Source organism: Hemitrygon akajei, chromosome 1 (genome assembly GCF_048418815.1).
Source record: "Hemitrygon akajei chromosome 1, sHemAka1.3, whole genome shotgun sequence".
Lineage (NCBI taxonomy): Eukaryota > Metazoa > Chordata > Chondrichthyes > Myliobatiformes > Dasyatidae > Hemitrygon > Hemitrygon akajei.
The window spans coordinates 60822359-60843393 of NC_133124.1; positions in this window are offsets into that span (position 1 = coordinate 60822359).

Here is a 21035-nt window from a genome sequence, read left to right on the forward strand (position 1 = left end):
TGTTAGATAAATTGAAGGGATTAAAGGCAGATAAATCCCCAGGGCTAGATGGTCTGCATCCCAGAGTGCTTAAGGAAGTAGCCCAAGAAATAGTGGATGCATTAGTGATAATTTTTCAAAACTCCTTAGATTCTGGATTAGTTCCTGAGGATTGGAGGGTGGCTAATGTAACCCCACTTTTTAAAAAAGGAGGGAGAGAGAAACTGGGGAATTATAGACAGGTAAGTCTGACATCGGTGGTGGGGAAAATGCTAGAGTCGGTTATCAAAGATGTGAAAACAGCACATTTGGAAAGAGGTGAAATCATCGGACAAAGTCAGCATGGATTTGTGAAAGGAAAATCATGTCTGACGAATCTTATAGAATTTTTTGAAGATGTAACTAGTAGAGTGGATAGGGGAGAGCCAGTGGATGTGGTATATTTAGATTTTCAAAAGGCTTTTGACAAGGTCCCACACAGGAGATTAGTGTGCAAACTTAAAGCACACGGTATTGGGGGTGTGGTATTGATGTGGATAGAGAATTGGTTGGCAGACAGGAAGCAAAGAGTGGGAGTAAACGGGACCTTTTCAGAATGGCAGGCAGTGACTAGTGGGGTACCGCAAGGCTCAGTGCTGGGACCCCAGTTGTTTACAATATATATTAATGATTTAGACGAGAGAATTAAATGCAGCATCTCCAAGTTTGCGCATGATGCGAAGCTGGGTGGCGGTGTTAGCTGTGAGGAGGATGCTAAGAGGATGCAGGGTGACTTGGATAGGTTAGGTGAGTGGGCAAATTCATGGCAGATGCAATTTAATGTGGATAAATGTGAGGTTATCCACTTTGGTTGCAAGAACAGGAAAACAGATTATTATCTGAACGGTGGCCGATTAGGAAAAGGGGAGATGCAACGAGACCTGGGTGTCATTGTACACCAGTCATTGAAGGTGGGCATGCAGGTACAGCAGGCGGTGAAAAAGGCAAATGGTATGTTGGCATTCATAGCAAAAGGATTTGAGTACAGGAGCAGGGAGGTTCTACTGCAGTTGTACAAGGCCTTGGTGAGACTGCACCTAGAATATTGTGTGCAGTTTTGGTCCCCTAATCTCAGCCATGATCATACTGAATGGTGGTGCAGGCTCGAAGGGCTGAATGGCCTACTCCTGCACCTATTTTCTATGTTTCTATGTTTCTCTAGTGTTGTATTATTGAAAACAGGATGTCTAGCTGGTTAATTTTTGATTACAATTTTGAGGGGAATGTTTCTTACCTATAGGTAAAAGAAGGGCAGAACAGGATGTCCCACTATCTTTAGGTTCTCTATTCTTTGTTTGTAGCTACTAGAATTCTGCAGCTCTGCATTTCTAGTTCTCTTTGTTCTCATTTTGCTCTTTGTGTTTAATAAAATGATCATGAAACAACAAGCTTTGTGCCTCTTTCTTGACTTCTATTTTTTCCAGCTTCATACTATCATCAAAATCAAGCAGTTTCTCTCTTTCAAAGATCTCGAGAAAGTCATCCATGCACTTATATCCTCCCGCTTGGACTACTCCAACTCCCTGTATACTGGGATTAGTCAGTTGTCCTTGTTCTGTCTGCAACTGGCCCAGAATGCTGCAGCTAGGCTCCTGACAGGTGCCTGGAAGAGGGACCATATAACTCCTATCCTGGCCTCCCTCCACTGGCTGCCAGTATGGTTCAGAATTGATTTGAAGATTCTCCAGTTTGTTTACAAAGCCCTGAATGGACTGCCCCAACCCCCTTATATCACAGAACTTCTAACCCCTTATTCTACTTCCAGGTCCCTCAGGTCAGCTGACTTGGGGCTCCTCGCAGTCCCGCGATCTAAACCTAAGCTCAGGGGTGACCGCACCTTTGCTATTGTAGCCCCTGGACTGTGGAACAACATTCCCCTGCCTATCAGATCTGTCCCGTCCATTGACTCTTTTAAATCCTCAAAACTTACTTTTATTCATTAGCATTTGAATCCTCCTGATGTGGCTGATTTTTGGCTTGTGCCTAGACCCTTGTGTTGTTTCTTTTGTGTCTATAAGCTGCTTGCCTTGTTGGTTATGTCTGTGTTTCTTGTATTGTGATTTTAGCTATCTGCTCTGATCTGCACAGCACTTTGGTCAACGTCGGTTGTTTTTAAATGTGCCATATAAATAAGTTTGACTTGACTTCTGAAAGAGCCTTGGATTAAAAACATCAGAACCCAACATTATTAACTTTTCCAATTAAAAGGGTGCATTTTATTTTAAGTACTTAATCCATTTTACATAGAAAATACTTGAGTTGTATCCAAACAATTTGAGATAACTGTTCATTCAAAAATGATTAGAATTTATATACCAAAATTTCATAAATTGCTTTGTTAGGAATTCACAGGGCAATTTTGATTGAATCTTTATTCTGTACAGTATATCCTAATCCTATTGTAAACTTGGGTGTTGCTTGTGATGTAGAGTGCTCTATGCCTTCATACCACTGTCAATTGGCCCATGAACAAGGAAGGCAACTTTTGATTCGGAAGTACATACCATGTGCCTACAACCCACATGAGTCTTTTGGAGGCCACAAACTTCACTTCTCTCGGTTAAATAACAGTCACCACAATAATTGTGCTCTTGTGCCAATGAAAAAAGAACTCTCTGCTCAAGGGTTTACCCTTATCTTTAACAATGGCCCTTTTACTTGCCCTGTTAAGGGCAGACACTTCCAAATCGGACTGGGAATCTGAATTGGGTAATGTTCAACTTGCTAGTATTTTGAACAGTGACTATTGAATGTCAGTCTCTCATTATGCATGTGTGCAAATTAGTAGCTTAATTTTTCTAAACTAATCACTTTTTCATTTTAATGTACTAATCATCCACTTGTTCTGTGCAAGCAAGCAGTCAGTGTAGTATTGGGGTGAGCCGAAGGGTGTGTTCCTGTGCAGTACTGTTCTCGTTTTACTCCCCGTATAGAATAGATCCTGATACAGATGGATAATGTTGACATAACCAGAGACCCCCTTAGGTGTGCCTTAGGGCAAATGTAAATGTATGTGGAGCTTTAATGGAAGACTTTGTGATAGTCACCTGGAAAGCAAAATAAATATATACAGTCTGGCATCCATGAACATCTAACAAAATTGTTATTGTCATTTTTTTTTTGTAAAATGTCTTGAAACAATTTATGTTGTTAGAGGCACAATTGTGAGTAAAATTTGTATTTGACTTGATTCTTAGCTGTACTTTGCAGGAACAACTATTCCAATAGGGAGCAAATTCAACTTCAAAACTGATAGCTCCACCAGCATATTTTTACAATTTATTTTTTCATCATAAAATAAATAATACTGATTGTATAACAAAGTACTTATTTTGTCAGTATATACTTATTGTAAACTTTTGTCCCCTAAGCCCAACATTGGTTGAAAACTGAGTTGTACTCCTGAGCAATATAACAATTCACAAATTGGTCTATCAAATTCAAAATTTTGTCTTTCAAATAATGAGCATTGCTTTCTTTGTCATCATTCTTAATCGTATACAAGAAAGTGATAGCATTTTTAACTGCTTTGATCTAAAATCAATATGACATGTACATAATTTTTTACAAGTTATCTTTTAGATCATTATTCTATTGTTTGTTAAAGCTTGTTTTATTTTGGGAGATTAAATGAAATAATCTTTATACTTGGGACATTTGGGCAGACGGGCAAGTTCAAAAGGGTACAAAGGTTGGCATCAAAATCTGCCTGCTTTAAGTTTCTAGTAGTCGTTAAAGTGTGAACTATATTGGATTGATTGCAAGAATGTTGTAGGTTAGCATGTGGCTATTTGATAGCACTGTAAATCACAGTACTACAGGTAAGATACTAGCAAGGATAGAGCATTGGCAAAGAGTGGGAATAAAAGGAGCATTTTCTGATTGGCTGTCGCAGACTAGTGGTGTTCCACAGGGGTCTATGTTGAGACCACATCTTCCTTACATTGTATGTCAGTGATTTAGATGATGGAACTAATGGCTTTGTGGCCAAGTTTGCTGCTGATATGATGAAAGGTGAAAGGACAGGTGGTGTTGAGGAAGCAGGGAGGCTTCAGAAGGACTTAAACAGATTAGGAGAATGGACAAAGAAATGGCAGATGGACTACAATGTCAGGAAGTGTATGGTCATGCACTTTGGTAGGAGGGATAAAAGTGTAGAAACGATATGAAAATTTAAAAAATCAGAGGTGCAGAGTGATTTGTGAGTCCTCATGTAGGCATTCTTAAAGGTTACTTTGCAGGTTGCGTTGCTGTACGGTCCAAAATTTAAGAAAAAATGTGTTGGTGAGGGCTCCAAGGAAGTTCATGAAAATGATCCTGAATAGAAAGGCTTATCATGTAAGGAGCATTTGATGGTTCTAGGCCTGTGCTCTCTGGAATTTAGAAGAATGAGGGAGCTGTCATTAAAACCTATCAAGTATTGAAAGGCCTAGATAGAGTGGACATGGAGATGATGATTCCTATAATGGGTTAGTCTAGGACCAGAGGGCACAACCTCAGAATAGAGGGACATCCATTTAGAATGGAGATGTGGAGGAATTTCTTTAGCTAGAGGATGATGAATCTGTGGAATTCATTGCCACAGGTAGCAGTGAAGGCTATATCATTGGGTGTATGTAAAGTGGAGATTGATAGATTTTTGAGGTCAAGATGTGAACGGTTACAGGGAAAAGGCAGGAGAATGAAGTTAAGGGGAAAATGGATCAGCTATGATCAAATGGCAGAGCAGAGTTGAAGGGCCAAATAGCCTAATTCTGCTCCAATATCTTATGGTCCAAAATGAATTGGGCCTCCTACGTTTAGAGGGCTCTCTTTTGGCGTGGACTTTTGAGTGCACGTGCTTTGCCTCAACATGCCTGGTTCATCACCAAGATGCCCAGCAGGTACCATTACTAATGTGACACAGTAAAAATGTTTAATAATACTACTCTGTTGTCCTTCTTGCTCTGTGCATATGTAACAAAGGGTATATGTCCACAATCCTATATGGCTTCTTTTGCACTAGTATTTAGTAAGGCAAGTAACAAGAATTGCTTTAAAGACATCCTTGACTGAAAGCTGTTAAACATTCAACTTAAAATGTAACAACATTAAAACTTCTATCACATGGTACACAATTTGTGAAAATATACATTCATGCTGATTGTACACCATCCTGTTTCCCCTAAATTTTACACAAGAAGTCCAGGTATGTCCTGCAGAAGGCTCTTAACAGAGAAAAAAAAAATCAGATGCACATCATTCTGGCAGGGGTTTGCAGGACATTATTTACTACAAAGCGAAACTGAATATGAATGGTTGTGATGCTTTACTCACAAATGAGTTCAATATCTGTTTCACTTGTTTTGAAAGGGAGAATAAAACTACACCTGTTTGAATCCCTGGAGTATTTGGTGATGGTGTTCTGTCTCAGAGGTCAACAGCAGAACGTCTTTCAAAAGAGTGAACCCACCCTGGGTGTATTTGGAAGGACTTTGAAAACCTGTGCCAACCATCTGGCAGCTGTGTTCAAAACATCTTTAATCTCTTACTGCTGTAGTTGGAGGAAGATGCCACTTGCTTCAAAACAGGGACAATCATACCAGTGCCCAAGAAGAGCTGGATGTGCTGCCTTGATGATTATCACCCATCTACTGTAATGAAGTGCTTTGAGAGGTTGGTCATGGCCAGAATCAACTCCTGCCTAAGCAAGATCTTGGACACACTTGCAATTTGGCTATCACCATAATAGGTATACAGTGAGATACAATCTCACTGGTGTTGGATCACCTGGAAAATAGTAATACTAACATCAGGCTGCTGTTTATTGATTACAGTTCAGCATTCAACACAATCATACCCTCAGTTTAATCAGCAATCTTCAAACTCTGGACCTCTGTATCTCCCTCTGCACTTGATTCCTCAATTACCTCAAAGATGTGTGCTTAGCCCAATGCTCTACTTTTTGTGTTGCCAGGGTTAGGGTTAACTTTAACTTAACCTTAACTTTTTGGTTAAGCACAGCCATCTATAAAATTACTGGCAACACAACTACTGTTGGCAGAATTTCAGATGGTGATGGAGAATGCGTACAGGAACAAGATAGATTGGCAAATTGAGTGGTGACGCACCAACAATCTTGCAATTAACATCGGTAAGACCAAGGAAGTGATTGTGGACTTCAGAAAGGTAAAGTCAAGTGAACAGACACCACTCATCAAGGGATCAGCAGTGAAAAGTTTGAGCAGCTTCAAGTCCCTGGGCATTAACATCTCTGTAAATCTATCCTGGGCCCAAAATATTGATGCCATTACAAAGAAGGCATGACTATGGTTGTATTTCTTAAGGGGTTTGAGGAGACTTGGTATGTCGCCAATAGTTTCTGTCTGTTTGTCGCTGGCATTTAGATCAACAATGAAAGTCCACCATCTCTGTCCTGTCTACCTTTGGCCATCTTCTCTATTGTGCCCGCAGTTGTAGTTGAGGGTGCTCATTTCTGCCTCTTGTGTATGGTGCAAAATTGTCTTTGGTTTCCTGTGTTTCCTCCATCCTTCAAGGATCCAAGAATTGCCCCTCTTCTAATCACGTGCCCAATCCATCTCCAACATTTCCTCATGGTGATTGTGGCCATGTCCTCTTGGTAACACTGAATGGGTAGGGTGTGACTGGAGACCTTACTTGGCCAGAAAATACGGAGGACCTTCTGGAGGCTCATGGTGTGGAATGACAATGGTTTGGCAAGGTCGTTCTCTATCATGTGCCAGTATTCTGACCCGTACGAAAGTGTGGACAGAACACAGCTTTGTGTGAACGCTGTACTTGGTTTGTTCCCCATATGTTGCTCATTGATCTGAAGGTATTTCTAGCTTTGCTGAGTCTGCACTAAATGTTATCCTTGGTCCCACCACCCTGCTGAATGATGCTGCCCTGCTGAATGAATCTGACGGTGCTGGGAAAGTCAACACTATATGCCTTGACAGGATGAAGAGACACTATATTGTGGGTCATAGTCTCAGTCATTATCTGGCTGACTGAGTCCAACCTGTCCACAAAGGAACATAGGCACTTAGTTTTCTCTTAAATGTGTTGGTATGTTAGTCCACCTAATGTCTCTCTGCTTATCCTTTGTTGTTTGCCTTAATCACCAGGTTAAATAATATTGCTGGCATTACACAGCTATGCCTGACTCATGCCTTGACTTCAAAACTCAGATTTCAATCCCTAAATGTGCAGGTGAAATTAGTCTAGAAACTCTGGATAAACTGGTCAATTTTGGAAGGGTTCCTATATGATCTGAGAGTTCACCAGAGGCTCTCCCTATGAATGCTATCAAGTCTTTCAAAGTCCATGAAATTCACACACAGTGGTCTCTGCCACTCTGCGCACTGTTCTCGATGTTACACAGCATGAAGATCTGGTTGATACAGTCTTTGTTTCTCTTGAAGCCAGCTTGCTCTTTCCTCCCACACACATCAACAATGTAATCCTTTTGACAATGACTTTGATGAGAACCTTGCTGGGTACTGGCAAAAGTGTGATACCACATGAGCTGTTGCAATCAGAGTTCCTTTCTTTGTCATCCTACCATAATCTCCTTTATCCAGTTCCAGGGTATTGTCCCCATTCCCAGATTACAGTAAACAATGACTGCAGGACAGCTGCTGCAACTTTTGGTTCAGCTCTGAATAGTTTGGCATTCAAATTGTAATGTTCTGGGACTTTGCAGTCCTTCAATGGTTTAAATGCAGCAACAATCTCATCTTTCTTGGGTGGATCTGTCATGATGTCAAGGTCCTCTGCTGCTGCTTGTACCTCATGTTCTTCCTCTGATTGTGGTCTGTCCAGTAATTCTCTGAAATACTCCATCCATTGTGCTTCATCTAGATCAATGGGAATTGTTTACACATTGGAAATAAAATGGATGATCTTGAAATTCAGCTACAGATAGGCAAGTATGACGTTGTGGCCGTCTCTGAAACTTGGCTAAAGAATGGCTGGCATTGGGAGCTGAACATTCAAGGATATACAGTGTATCTGAAAGATGGGTTAGTAGGCAGAGGGTGCGGTGTAGCCCGGTGTATAAGAAATAATATTAAATTGTTAGAAAGGGATGACTTAGGATTGGATGGTGTGGAGTCTCTATGGGTTGAGTTAAGAAATAGCAAGGGTAAAAGAACACTAATGACAGTTGTATACAGGCCTCCAAACAGCAGCTGGGATGTGGATTACAAATTACAGCAGGAGATAGAAAAGGCATGTCAGAAGAACAATGTCATGATAATCATTGGGGATTTTAACATGAAAGTGGATTGGGAAAACTAGGCCAGTACTGGACCTCAAGAGAGAATTTGTAGAATGTCTGAGGGATGGCTTTTTAGAACAGTTTGTTGTTGAGCCCACTAGGGGATCGTCTGTTTTGGATTGGATGTTGTGCAATGATCTGGAGGTAAAAAGAGAGCTTAAGGCTAAGGAATCCTTAGGGAACAGTAATCACAATATGATCGAGTTCACTTTGAAATTTGAGAAGGAGAAACTAAATTCTAGTCTGTCAGTATTTCAGTCGAAAAAAAGAAATTACAATGGCATGAGAGGGGAAATGTCTGAGGTTGACTGGAAAGAGACACAGGGAGGAAGGACAGCAGAGCAGCAATGGCTGGGGTTTCTGCAGAAAATTGAGTGAAGTGCAGGACAGATATTCCAAATAAGAAGAAATTTTTGAATGGAAGAAGGACACTACAGTGGCTGACAAGTGAAGTCAGAGCCAAAGTAAAAGCAAAAGAGAGGGCATACAAGGAAGACAAAGCCAATAGGAAGATAAAAGTTTGGGAAGCTTATAAAAACTTGCAGAAGGCAACTAAGAAGGTCATTTGGAAGGAAAAGATGAATTATGAAAGGAAGCTGGTGACTAATATCAAAGAAGATAATAAAAGCTTTTTTAAATATATAAAGGGTAAAAGAGAGTTGAGGGTAGATAGAGGACCAATAGAAAATGACACTGGAGATATTGTAATGAGAGACACAGAGATGGCAGAGGAACTGAATGAGTATTTTGCATCAGTCTTCACAGTGGAAGACATCTGCAGTATACTGAACATTTAAGAGTGTCAGGGAAGTGAAGTTTGTGCAGTGAAAATAAGGTGCTCAGGAAGCTTAATGGACTTGGGTTCTGAAAGAAGTAGTTGGATAGATTGTGGAGGCATTAACGATGATCTTTCTAGAATCGATAGATTCTGGCATTGTACCAGATGACTGGAAAATTGCAAGTGTTACTCCGCTGTTTAAGAAGGGTGGGAGGCAGCAGAAAGGAAACTATAGACCCGTTAGCCTGACATCAGTGGTTGGGAAGTTGTTGGAATCGATTGTTAGGGATGAGATTATGGAATACCTGGAGGCACATGGCAAGATAGGCCAAAGCCAGCGTGGTTTCCTGGAAGGAAAATTCTGCCTGACTAACCTACTGCACTTTTTTGAGGAAATTGAAAGCAGGGTAGACAAAGGAGATGCAGTGGATGTGGTGTACTTGGATTTTCAGAAGGCGTTTGACAAGGTGCTGCTCATGAGGCTGTTTAGCAAGATAAAATCTCATGAAATTATAGAGGAGTTACTAGAATTACTGTAATTACTAGAATGGGTGGAGCATTGGCTGATCAGCAGAAAACAGAGTGGGAATAAAGGGATCCTATTCTGGCTGGCTGCTGGTTATCAGTGGAGTTCCACAGGGGTTGGCATTGGGACTGCTGCTTTTTGCGATGTATATCAATGATTTGGATAATGGGATTAAAGGATTTGTGGCTAAATTAGCCAATGTAACAAAGATAGGTGGAGGAGCGGGTAGTGTGAAATGATATATTTTGGGAAGTTAAAACAAGGCAGAATGTGCACAATGAATGGGTAAAAAAAAACAAAGCTGGTTAGCATCACCAACAGCAGCACATCCTTTCGTAATGAGCTTTACACATCCTATGCTTGTTTAGAACAGAATGGGATTTGTATCTCACCATCCACAGCAGCAGAACTCACAGTCATCATTGTGTATATAAGCCCAGTCTTCCAGAGAGTGACTGGCTCTTCCAGAGAGTATCCATCCCAAATTTTGTCTCTGGTTGTGCCATTGGTTCCTGTGCTGATGAGCTAATGAGATATTGGCAGATGTTTTTAACTTCTCCCTGCTTCAACCTGAGGCTCCCATCTGCTTTAAGATCACTATCACCCTGGTGCCTAAGAAAGTCAAGGTAGCGTGTTGTAATGACTACCATTCAGTTGCACTAACACCTACCACCATGAAGTGCTTCGGGAGGTTGGTCAATATACTCATAAATTCCAGTCTCCTTGACAAGTCAGCCTACTACAGTTCATTTTCCTCAAAACAGGTCTAAGTGGATGTATCTTTTTGGCTCTACATTCATTTCTGGAGCATCTGGACCATTGAATATATTTACATGGAACACTGAAACAGAATTGGAAAGCATCATCCAGCATAAAAGATCCTCCAAAAACTTGAGAGCATGCCCACTTCTCCCCACTACCATCTGGCAGAAGGTACAGAAATCTTTGGTTCTATACCACCAGGTTAGGAACAGTTATTACCCTACAACCATTACATGCCTAAAGAACCATTCACCTCCACTCTGAACTGAGTCGATGCCCTACTGCCTCACTTTAAAGCACTGTTATCTCTGTTTTATTTTATTTGCATCAATTGTCTTTTGCACATTGATTGTCAGTCTTTGTCTGTTTTTGTATAGTTTCTTTTTGCAAAACTCTATTGCTTATGTTTAAATACCTGCAAGAAAATATGCCTAAAGATAGTACATGGTAAGATATCTACTTTGAGTTGACTTGAATCTGAAGGTAGATGTGAATTTTGAAAGCTTTTTCAGCTTTAGTCTGCAGCAAAGTAGAGATCAATGTAACGTGGACAGTTATCAAAAATAATAGGTCTTTTTTATATCCTGCACATTGCTACCTCAGCATGATTTTGTAACTAGTAAGAAAAATGCAGAATAAGCCAAAAATCCATCCACAATCGGATGTAAAAATACCTCCCAGCTGAATCATCCTTTGAAACATTTCCCTCTAAATACAGCAGGGCTTTCACAGATGATAATGCTGTACTAGGAACAATTTCTGTTGACCCCATTTTTGCAAGCCACTTCAAAGTACTGTTATCATTATTTAGTTCTACTGTATAATTTAGCACTTGAACTTTTGTTTCAATCTTTTGTTAGATTTGGTAAACATTCCTTGCCAACGATCTATTTAGATGAAATTATTACAAAATCCCTGAGAGGATTATTAACATTATTTATACCCCTTAAAAAGCACATTTATGGAAACCATGCAAGAAAGATGTCAGGAGTTTTACACAATCATGTAAAAAAAACTTGATAGTTCTTGCAGTGCATAGGCATGAGAGACAGCAGATGCTGGAAATCTTAAGCAACAGTGTATTCCCTACAACGTATTTTTTTTGTATGTTTTCTCCAACTGGAATCCTCAAAGATGACTTGGGGTGGGGCAAGAGACATTGTGCACAACTTCCCTACTCAGTTTTTTCTTCCTTCTACAATCTTCAGCTTTATAACTGCAAACTTGGTGCAAATCAAAAAATGTTTCCAAATATATCCCTCTTCATTTCTTGTAGGACCTGCTTCCCTCAGCAGGCTTGAAGCTTTATCTAGACTGTGTAGTGATAATTTAAGGAATGTTTCCAGAAGATGTAGATTGTTATTGGATGATCCAGTTTCCAGTCGACCATGAGACAACCTTGGTAAGTGATACTTATCAGCATTTCATCTTGGTGGGGAGCATGAATACTTCTGTTTTATTTAATTGGCATTTCCTTGAGTATCAGATGGACATTTTGTTTTGCATGTACTGGTAAGAAACATGGGTCTCGTACATATGCTAAAACTGTGAATAAGTAAGTATTCACAGAAAATAATTGTTTGAATGAATATGCAGCAGTTTTGTGAATTTAAAATAGTTTTGAGTAATAATAAAGTTTTGTACATTGCAATGTAGCAATTTGCACATAGAATTTGTCACACTCAATCTAAAACCAGAGTATTCAAAGTATTCGTTTTTATCTTTTGACAGTTACGCAAACAAGTATTAATAATCCAATCAATCACTATAATACAAGATGTAATGAATTTCTCAGACAACAGTTTCCTGTCCTTCTAAGTACAACCACTCTTTCTGAAGGAACTTAGGCTACGTCCACACTACATCAAATAAATCCGTAACCGATGCTTTTTCTCTTCGTTTTTACCCTCCATCCACACTAAAATGGCGTTTTCGTCCCCCGAAACTGGAGCTTTTCAGAAACGCTCTCCAGGGTGTGTATTTTTGAAAACGCCGCTTGGGCAGATCAGTGTGGATGGGGTAACCGGACAAATTTGAAAACGGTGTCATGACAGATGGTGACGGCAGCATGCCATTTCATTGTTTTCTTGAACGCAACCTAACAATTTCAGAACAGACAGCAACGAGACTGAAGCCAGAAGAGTCAGAAATGTACTAACCAAATACTTTCACCCATAACTTACTGAATAAATAAGTATACTCACTTTGCCCTGTTTTCTGCCCTTGCTCGTATGAAGGTGGTTTACCTATTTATGCATTTTTTCAATGTTTGTTGTCAGCCGGGTCATACTGCCTGTGAACTCTTTGTCGATTGCCTCCATACGCTCCAGTATTTGTTTTTTTTTAGTTTTAAGTCCTCCTGTGCGAGAGCCAACAGCTGCCCGTCGTTTAAGTTTTTCAAGTCTGTAACTGAACAAACATGCACCGTCTTTCACAGCGAGATTCAACACCAAACATGTCACTTGTTTTCAGTAGATGTGTCCTGCGCATGAACAGTAGGAGGAAATTCGCTGTAATATCCATTTCAATGTGGATAGAGATATTTTTAAAAATGCCCAGTGTGGATGCCTATCATTTGCACGCAAAACCGGCGTTTTCAAAATTATCCGGTCTAGTGTGGACGTAGCCTTAGAAGTGACAATTATCAATGCTTGCTTATGACAAGGCTCTCAATTGGACCAAATGCAAATCAGTCATCCATGGGTGTGAATGTTTTTCATGGGAGGGTGTACAGGCAATTAGTGTTCAAATTTGTGGAGGAAAATAAAAGGTACCTGAAAAACATTGAAAATAGAAATACCAACATGAAAAGCAAAGAAATTATTTGATTGTTTAAACCTCTGCAGGTTAGCTTTGAACATCTCCAAGTGTGTCACTGTGAAGAGGGTCTTGCTTCATTTATAAAAGAATTTCAACATGGCATCAGGAAAGTCTTATGATACCACATACAGTAAATACTTTGAACCTGTGACTGTATTGGGTTTGCTGTCTGAAAAGTTCTGTACTCAAATGAAAATCGTAAGCCCCATCCAACATAGATAGCTACAGGTACCCTTATTAAAGCGAGGTTATACTGTAGTCACCTCCTCTTCAACGTCTCAATCACATTCCTGTATCTCTTCCATGGTGAATTTAATTGACAATACACACTGACATTACCCACCTCCCCCCCCAAAAACCATGGAGGAAATGATAATAGACAATAGACAATAGGTGCAGAAGTAGACCATTCGGCCCTTCGAGCCTGCACCACCATTCTGAGATCATGGCTGATCATTTACTATCAATACCCGGTTCCTGCCTTGTCCCCATATCCCTTGATTCCCCTGTCCATAAGATACCTATCTAGCTCCTTCTTGAAAGCATCCAGAGAATTGGCCTCCACTGTCTTCCAAGGCAGTGCATTCCAGACCCCCACAACTCTCTGGGAGAAGAAGTTTTTCCTTAACTCTGTCCTAAATGACCTACCCCTTATTCTCAAACCATGCCCTCTGGTACTGGACTCTCCCGGCATCTGGAACATATTTCCTGCTCTATCTTGTCCAATCCCTTAATAATCTTATATGTTGCAATCAAATCCCCTCTCAATCTCCTTAATTCCAGCGTGTACAAGCCCAGTCTCTCTAACCTCTCTGCGTAAGACAGTCCGGACATCCCAGGAATTAACCTTGTTAATTAATGCTTCCAACGAACAAAGTAGTTTAAACACTTTATTTATTTTTAGTGATACCTGTTTACATTTAGATAAACTTCTTAAACACATTCTTAACACTCAGAAGATTTTTATTATACAAAAGATTTCCAAATTACAAATACTTTCTATACACAAAGGATTTCCAGACCACAGGTACAATTCCTATAAACTAAAAAGACATACCAATGAGTTGCAGACGACAAGTCATCAGTCACAAATTGAAAGCAGAAGAATGCATTCTACTCAACCTGTCTTTCGATCAATTCTTGACCATTCTGGAAAACCCTCTAACATTTATACTGTTTTTTTTGCTCCTTGGTGAATTCACATGCATGTAATATTTTTCATTTACAGTCATCAGGCCAGGTGAATGCATTAAGCTAAAGAAGAACACAAAATAGTGGGCCATAGTGGGGTGTGTCAGGAATGGACAGGAGGAGGAGTATAGGAAACTGATACAGGACTTTGTGATATGGTGCAACTCAAACTACCTGCGTCTCAATGTCACCAAGACCAAGGAGATGGTGGTGGACTTTAGGAGATCTAGGCCTCATATGGAGCCAGTGATCATTAATGGAGAATGTGTGGAGCAGGTTAAGACCTACAAGTATCTGGGAGTACAGTTGGACGAGAAGCTAGACTGGACTGCCAACACAGATGCCTTGTGCAGGAAGGCACAGAGTCGACTGTACTTCCTTAGAAGGTTGGCGTCATTCAATGTCTGCAGTGAGATGCTGAAGATGTTCTATAGGTCAGTTGTTGAGAGCGCCCTCTTCTTTGTGGTGGCGTGTTGGGGAGGAAGCATTAAGAAGAAGGACGCCTCACGTCTTAATAAGCTGATAAGGAAGGCGGGCTCTGTCGTGGGCAAAGTACTGGAGAGTTTAACATCGGTAGCTGAGCGAAGGGCGCTGAGTAGGCTACGGTCAATTATGGAAAACCCTGAACATCCTCTACATAGCACCATCCAGAGACAGAGAAGCAGTTTCAGCGACAGGTTACTGTCGATGCAATGCTCCTCAGACAGGATGAAGAGGTCAATACTCCCCAATGCCATTAGGCTTTACAATTCAACTGCCAGGACTTAAGAACTTTTTTTAAAGCTATTATTAATGCTTTTTGAGTTAGTGATTTAGATGCATATCATATTATTACTGAGTTAAGTATTGTATGTAATGAGTTTTTGCTACAACAAGTGTATGGGACATTGGAAAAAATGTTGAATTTCCCCATGGGGATGAATAAAGTATCTATCTATCTATCTATCTATCTATCTATCTATCTAAAATACTCTGCAGATGCTGGGGTCAAAGTAACACTCAACACGCTGGAGGAACTCTCAGGTTGGGCAGCATCTGTGGAAACGAACAGTCAACGTTCCACATGTCCCTCCCCTCGAATCTCCCACCTGGCACTTATCTCTGCAAGCGTGTTATACCTGTCCCTACACCTCCTCTCTTACCACCATTCAGGGCCCCAAACAGTCCTTGCAGGTGAGGCAACACTTCACTTGTGAGTCTGTTGGGGTCATCTATTGCATCCGGTGCTCCCAGTGTGGCCTCCTCTACATCGGTGAGACCCGACGCAGATTGGGGAACAACTTCGTCAAGCACCTCTGCTCCGTCTGCCACTACAGACAGGATCTCCTATTTGCCACCCACTTCAACTCTGCTTCACATTCCTATTCGGATATGTCCATACATGGCCTCCTCTACTGCCATGATGAGGCCAAACTCAGGCTGGAGGAGCAACACCTCATACTGTCTGGGTAGTCTCCAGCCCCTGGGCATGAACATTGAATTCTTCAATTTCTGGAAATTCCCTCCCCCTCCCTTCCCCCATCCCAGTTTCACTCTGCCTCCTCCTCTAGCTGCCTATCACCTCCCTCATGGCTCCGCCTCCTTCTACTACCCATACTTTCCCCTTACATTCCTTCTTCACCTTTCCTGCCAGTCCCCTCCCCACCCCTTGATCTTTCCCCTTACTGGTTTTTCACCTTCCCAACCTCCCCTCACCTTCCTTATGGGGCCCCTGCCCCCTCCCTCTTCATTCCTGACAAAGGGCCTCGCCTGAAGCGTTGACTGTTTGTTTCCATGGATGCTGTCCAACCTGCTGAGTTCCTCCAGCATGTTCTGAAGAAGTGCACCCTTTGTTCTCTCTTGATTAAGTAATGGGCCAACAAGTACCCTATTGTTCACTTGTTTATGACAGGAGGCTGAGCAAGGACTGGTTGGAAGTTTTACTTAGAAACAACTCTTTGAGCCTTGAAAGAGTCAGCTGCTCTGTTAGAATGCTGAACTAGGCAAAATTGCTCCTGGGCCTTGGACAGTGAATATCCATTATAAACTAACAGCATCACGTCTCAGTTAGAGCACTGTAGGCATGGGCTCTACAACTAGCTAAGTCTCTTTTGCACAAAAGTAAATTCCAGAGCTGTGGCATAAATGACTGTCGTTGATACTAAACTAGCATTTACCTAGTGTGGCATCAAGAAGACTCTAGAAAATTGAAATCGATGGAAATTGGGTTGAGAGGCCTTCCCATTTGTTCTAGCTACGAGGAGCATAATAGAACGCAAAGAAGAACAGAAACACTGGAAATATTCAGCAGATAAGGTTGCATCTGTGGGAGCAGGAATAGTGTTAAAGTTTTGGGTTGGAGACACTCTGTCAATGAATTAAGACCCAGCAATATTCAGCTATGTTATCAACAACCTACCCTCTACCAAAGGAATGTGCAGGGCTTGATAATGAGTGCACAATGTTGCTTTTCATTTGTGGCTCCTTAGATAACATAGAAGACTACTCCTGTGCTGATAACACCTGATACAACAGTATCATGCAACTTACCTGGTTTGGCTCTCCTCATTGTCACTCACCACCATCATACAACTCCTCTCCTGTTGTTTGCTGGGGTGTACCCAGTGGGAAGAAAGTGGGAACATTATGAATGGGAAAGTGTCTCCCAATGACAGTCGTTCCTTCTTGATGCTACCATTCAGATGGTGGGAAAGGTCTGTCAGAAACATAGAAACATAGAAAATCTTCAGTACAGTACAGGCCCTTCCGACCACAATGCTGTGCTGAACATGTACTTACTTCAGAAATTACTTAGGTTTATCCTTAGCCCTCTATTTTTCTAAGCTCTATGTACCTATCCAGGAGTCTCTTAAAAGACCCTATCGTATCCGCCTCCACCACAGTTGCCATCAGCCTTTTCCACGCACTCACTACTCTCTGAGTAAAAAACTTACCCCTGACATCCCCTCCGTACCTACTTCCAAGCACCTTAAAACTGTGCCCTTTCATGTTAGCCATTTCAGCCCTGGGAAAAAGCCTCTGACTATCCACATGGTCAATGCCTCTCATCATCTTGTACACTTCAGTCAAATGAGTTTGACATCAATTTTTTAAATAAACCACAGATAGCATCATGAAGGATCCCACCCACCCTGCTCATGGAATGGGTGTCCCACTCCCATCAGGGGAGAGGCTACAAAGCATCCATGCCAGGACCACTGGACTCAAAAATGGTTACTTTCCCCAGGCAGTAAGGCTGATCACCACCTCCACTCATTAACTCCTTATTTTAATGTCTTTATTACTGGAAGTTCTCTAGAAAGATTGCAGTCTGCCCACGCATTGCACCTTTTCAAAGAGCTCTGTAGGAAGAGAGAAAAGTGGAGGAAGAGCCAACTACCATTCAGGTTTTTATTGCTGTGTGCCAGCTGAGATGCCGGCATCACAAGGGCTGAAGAAATAATTTAGAGTTGCTTGGTTCATGTGGACAGATCCCTGACATTATTAGACTTCTGTCACATCAGAGGCAAAAAACATGCTAGGTATTGCACGGTGGTACTGCCGCAGAACACACAAAAGACTCCATAAGACAAAGGAGCATAATTTGGCCATTCAGTCCATCGAGTCTGCTCCACCATTCCATCATGGCTCTTTTTTATTTTCCCTCTCAACCCCATTACTGCCTTCTCCCTGTAACCTTTGATGCCCAGGCTAAACAAGAACCTATCAATGTCTACTTTAAATCTACCCAATGGCTAGGCTCTATAGCCATCAGTGGCAATGAGTTCCACAAATTCACCACCCTCTGGTTAAAGAAATTCCTGTATTTTGAGGCTGTATCCTTTGGTCCTAGGCTCCCCCTCTACAGGAAACATCCTCTCCATGTCCACTCTGTCTAGGCATTTCAGTATTCCATATGTTTGAATGAGATAGCCCCGTCATTCTTCTAAACTCCAGCGAGTACAGGTCCAGAACCATCAAATGCTCCTCATATGTTAACCCTTACATTCCTGGAAGCATGCTCATGAACATCCTCTGGACCCTCTCCAATGCCAGCACATCTTTTCCTAGATAAAGAGCCTAAAACTGTTCACAATACTCCGTGTGGTCTGACCCATACCTTATTCAGCATCACATCCTTGCTTTTATATTCGAGTCCTCTCGAAATGAATGCCAACATGGACACCACTGGAGTGCAGTGCTAAGTGTGACACTATTACAGCTCGGGACGTTCCGGAGTTCAGAGTTCATCTATGCATCCTTCCCATGGAAAGCGTGGGTTTCCCCTTGGTGCTCCGGTTACCTCCCACAGTCCAAGGACATACTGGGTAGGCTAATTGGTCATTGTAAATTATCTAACCTGTGACCAGGTTAGAGTGGGGTATTTCAGGGGTGGCTGAGATGACATGGTTTGAAGAGATGGAAGGGCCTATTTCACACTGTATCACCAATTAAAATAAAACAAAACATTGTATTTCCCTTCCCTACCACAAACTCAACCATTAAGTTGAACTTTAGTGGATCCTGCACGAGTTCAGACCTTTGCACCTCTGAATTTTCTCCCCATTCAGTAAATAGTCTACACCTTTATTCCTTATACCAAAGTGCATCACCATACACTTCCCCACACTGTATTCCATCTGCGACTCCTTTGCCCATTCGCCCAGTCTTTCTTAAGTCCTTCTGCAGACTCCCTGCTTCCTCAACACTACCTGCCCCTCCACCTATCTTCATATCATCCACAACCTGTAAAGGCAAACAAAAAGTTGACATTGGATAACAAACTCCTACTAGCCAAGGACAAATTTAGCCAGAAGTTGACTCATACTGTATCCTGGAATAGTTCCATGAACATAATGGAGTGTGAGAGTCTCTCAGGATTTAAACATTTCTTCTCCCACTTGTCTGTGAGGCATCATCACTATTAGCCAACTTCTCAAAATTGCAGTACTTCTGGATAACACACCAAATACATCAACAGATCTCTCCAAGCAAGAGATCATAGTGATTTCCCATCATGGACGTCTGCTTTCAGGAGGGATCACCCATATGATCCTGGTAATGACCAAGATAGGAGATGAGTGTCATTATAGAGGCCAAGTAAGCGCAGCTGGAACCCACCCTCCCCCCTTCAAGTGAAAATACTGGAATACATTGTTATTAATTTTTGTGGTTTCTGCATTTGATCATTTCTATGACAGTTAAATTAAAAAACTTCACCCATTTGGCAACAACAATCTAATGCAAAGTCGAAATGTATAGATAATGGTTCTGTATGTCTTACAATGCTTTCACTCACTGTAATGAAACTGTTGCACTTCACCAGGGTGGTATGGCGCAGTGTCCAGAGCAGAATCAGAGCTGCCCTCCCAGGGGTTTGCTCACCGGAAGACAAGCTTTGTTGTGGCCGACAGCAGATTTTTTAGCGGCACTCGATGGGCTCGGGCCTCAAGCCGCAGTGTTGCTTGCTTTTCAGCTGCCAGAGGAGAGGCATCCGAGCCATTGCATTCTATCAGCGTAGCGGAGTTGTGGTGTTTGAAGATTTGAAATGGACTGAGGGTCTGGACTAGTATGTATTAGCAACACACACAAAATGGTGGTGGAATGCAGCAGGTCAGGCAGCTTCTGTAGGGAGAAGCACTGTCAACGTTTCAGGCCAAGACCCTTCGTCAGGATTCTAGTATGTATTAGTTTGTTTTATAGATATATATTTATATTTGTCTGGTTGTATTTCTACTAATAGTCTATATGTTTCAAAGGTTCATTTAATGTCAGAGAAACTTTTACAATATACATCCAGAAATTCTTTTTCTTTGCAACCATCCACGAAAACAGAGGAGTGCCCCAAAGAATGAATGACAGTTAAATGTTAGAATCCCAAAACCCCCCTTCCCCTTCTCCCCACTCCCACGCATAAGCAGCAGCAAAGTAACGATCCTCCCTCCCCCACCAGCAAAAAAAGCATCAGCACTCCCCACCGAGCACTAGCATACAGCAATGCATCAATAAAGACACAGAACTGCAGCACCCCAAAGACTACTCACTCATCTGGTAGTTCAACATACCACAGGCTCTCTCTCTCCCTAATAAGGGAAAAAGAGGTATTCCCATTTCACAGCGAGAGGGGAGTCATAACAAACAACTCTCTAATTTACGATGTTAAAAGTCTGTTGTGTTGCTTTTTCCAAGCTCTGTGCCCACATAACTTGAGTCTCTAGGCACACAGCCAGTAGCCTGCTAGCTGCTTTCGACCTTCCATGTTCTCCCATGATACACCACATTCCTGCGGAGGCACCGACCTCGAGTCCACTTGCCTCCAGAGCCATGAAATCCCGTAACCCTGAAGGCTCGCTGGTCTTCTAGGCTGAGTCCTTGGTATATCGAATAGCAGCCAGTCATGAGTCCCCGAGAACAGGTCCCATTCTCGTAAGGAAGCAAAGTCAGCGTGTTACTCTAGGTCAGGGTCTTCAAAAGAACCCTGAAAAAATATTAAAGATAGAAACAGAGCTGTTTCCGAAGACGCAAGCAAAGGAGTTGCCATTGGGTGCCATCATCTCCTAAGCTCCACCCACTTGTATGTGTTTATATATGTGAGGATGGGGCCTCAAAGCCACAGATTTGCCTGGCAGGAGTTGGGCATTGGGGACCAGTCGACACATGATATTGGTGGGCTTGGGGGT